A 2,658-nucleotide genomic window follows, 5' to 3' on the forward strand; every position below is an offset into this window, starting at 1 on the left:
TCTTTACCCAGCACATCTATGAGTTCTCATAGATCAACAAGGGGATTGATGTCAACTAGAGTATATTTGACACCAAAATAATTTTTCAGTAAATAACATTCCAACAATAAATAATTGAACATAACATAAAAAAATAAATAATTATGTAAGTTAAAGAGCAACGATCTTTATAAAAATTTAATAAACTTCAAAATAAAATGATTCTATAAAATTTTAAATAAAATCTCGAACCGTTAAAATCTCATAATAAATATTATCATCACTTGATTGCAAGTAAGCAAATAAACAAAATCAATAATTATAAATAATTTACTATTTAAAACCTATGGGATGTAAAATTACCAAATAATTAAATTCATATAATAGGAACTTATCAGAATAATTAACAAATGTGGACACACAGTCTACAAGGGTAAATAACTAAATGTGGCTCTCACCATGAAATCAAACGTAGATACACATTTTACGAGGGTATGTAGCCAAACACAGCCGAAGCCAGGAAACAAACGTGGACACACAATTCACAAGGGTACGTAATCAAATGCGACCGAAGCCATGAAACAAACATGAGTACGATGCTCACGAATAACCATCCCTCTGTTCCACGTGCATTGGCCATCGCACGGGGCTAATACCTCCTATACACACCCTGCTGGCTAAGTGTACCATGGCGCGTCAAGGGCTAAGAAACTACTATTAGCAACCACTGTTCTGTATAAAGTTTCCTTAAAATTCATTTTTAAATATGCGAGAAAATCATCACTTTCAAAATGAACTTTTCTCTTTTCAATATCAAACTCGCATGAACTCTTTAAAATATCAATCCTTTAAAATATGAAAATTCACAACTAGTGTTCTATAAACTTCTTCACCCATTTCCATGATTATCTTTATTGAATAAAAGAGTACTAGAATTTATAAAAAGTGTTTATGCCAATCTTATAAGTATAAATCATGATAACTTCAAGAGATAAATAAATTTAATCAACAACATTAATCAATGCTAGAGTGGCATATATTAATGATTGTAAATTATTGAAAATAATAGTTGATACAAGAAAATTTTCAAATATATATAAATTGATTGGAACGTTATCCACTGATCTGTAACATCCTCAAAGCTCCCAAAATCATTTCTTATGACTCTATTTGAGCTTCCCTCCTTCCAAACATCACATATTTACACAGATGCTGAAGAAGGAAAAATGATACAAAAGAGGGGAGAGCTAGACGAAGCACTGTGAACTACCCACAGTGAGGATTCTGGCGTTCTCAAGGTTGCCGGCGACTAGAGGAGCAACAGGGACAAGGGTTGAGGACAGAGATGGTTGGATCAAAGGCTCGAAGCTACTGGAACCAAGAAAAATCTCCAACTCTCTTCCTCTGGTCCAGAACACGTGTGCACCACTGAAAAAGAGAAGAAAAGAAGAGGAAAAATGGGGAAGACTTGGCTGGAGGCAAAACAACAAGAACTCATCGAAAAAATCGAAGAGGAACAAAGGGAGCTGGCATCGACGAAGCTTGAGTCGAAGGATCTCAAAATTTCTCATTCTTATGCGTGCGTCTGACCAAGAGGGGAGAGGAATAAAAATCTAAGTATTAAAAAATTGTGAAAATTATAAGAGAGGGCACAACACTTCCTCTAATAACATAAGAGAAACAGGCACTTCTTGTAATTTTTTCCAAAATTTTAAACTAATAAAATTTAACCTATTGCTCAAAAGAATTCAAACTCCAGATTTTCAAATAAACTATTAGCATAAGTTTTACTAAATCACCACCTGCCATTTGTCATAAAACTAATTTAAATAAAATATAAATTGAGAGAATATATATATATATATATATTTAAAATTTTAAGATAATTACATAAATTCTAATTATTCAATAAAAATATTCAACAATTTACTACTAACTATACAAATCCTAAGAACCAACGAAATTTTAAAATATTCAAAATCAAGTTCATTTCTTCTAACAAACATTTTAATAAGCATCGCACTAATTTTCAGTTTTCATGACTAAGTTCTTCTCTTTCAACCTCATCCTAATCAAATTTTTAAGATCAACCAATTCAGACCTATATAATATATATATATATATACATATATACACACGTTATGAAGCTTTCAAATTCACTTTCTAGCTCCCACAACAGCCTGAGCAACAGCAGCAGAATACTCTCAAAAGTTCTATAATTTCAGTATCAACTCACACTTCCTCTCGCGCAAAATCATCAAGGAAGAAAGCTGAAGAGTTCTCACCTTAATTACCAATAACAGCAGGGGGGGAAGATCAAGAAGCTGTCGACCAAATAGGAAGAGAAGACGAGATTTACGCTTGAACCAGAAAGAAGGAAGACAGAGTATCACTCAAGAGGAGAATAACAGATTCAGCGCCAGATCAAGCTTGCGATCAGTACACCAACTCCAGCGACCTGATTTCTTCCATCCACCAGCACCTCAGACGTGAACGAAAAATACAGAGCAACAAACGAGAAAAGTAAACAGAGACAAGGAGAACGAAGAAGGACCTGAACATATCAGAGCAGTGATGAGCCTCCACTTCCACTAGCGATGAGGATAGAACGAAGGAGAAGAAGATGATGGATAGAGATTTTTGGGTCTGAACCTTAAAACTTCAAAGGCGAAACTTCTA

The 2,658-nt window shown here is 33.9% G+C and overlaps 1 long non-coding RNA gene across 1 annotated transcript; it reads right to left on the minus strand.

Moving 5' to 3' along the window:
* Positions 1-1,018: 1,018 nt before the first annotated feature.
* On the minus strand, positions 1,019-2,658 carry LOC129287949 (uncharacterized). Its single transcript, XR_008587853.1, has 3 exons — positions 2,534-2,658; positions 2,265-2,437; positions 1,019-1,564 (listed from the first exon to the last, which is right to left on the minus strand). It is a non-coding gene; the product is annotated as an uncharacterized LOC129287949 (long non-coding RNA).

Source organism: Prosopis cineraria, unplaced genomic scaffold, assembly GCF_029017545.1.
Source record: "Prosopis cineraria cultivar Desert tree isolate PC_DT_omini unplaced genomic scaffold, ASM2901754v1 PC12, whole genome shotgun sequence".
Taxonomy (NCBI): Eukaryota; Viridiplantae; Streptophyta; class Magnoliopsida; order Fabales; family Fabaceae; genus Prosopis; species Prosopis cineraria.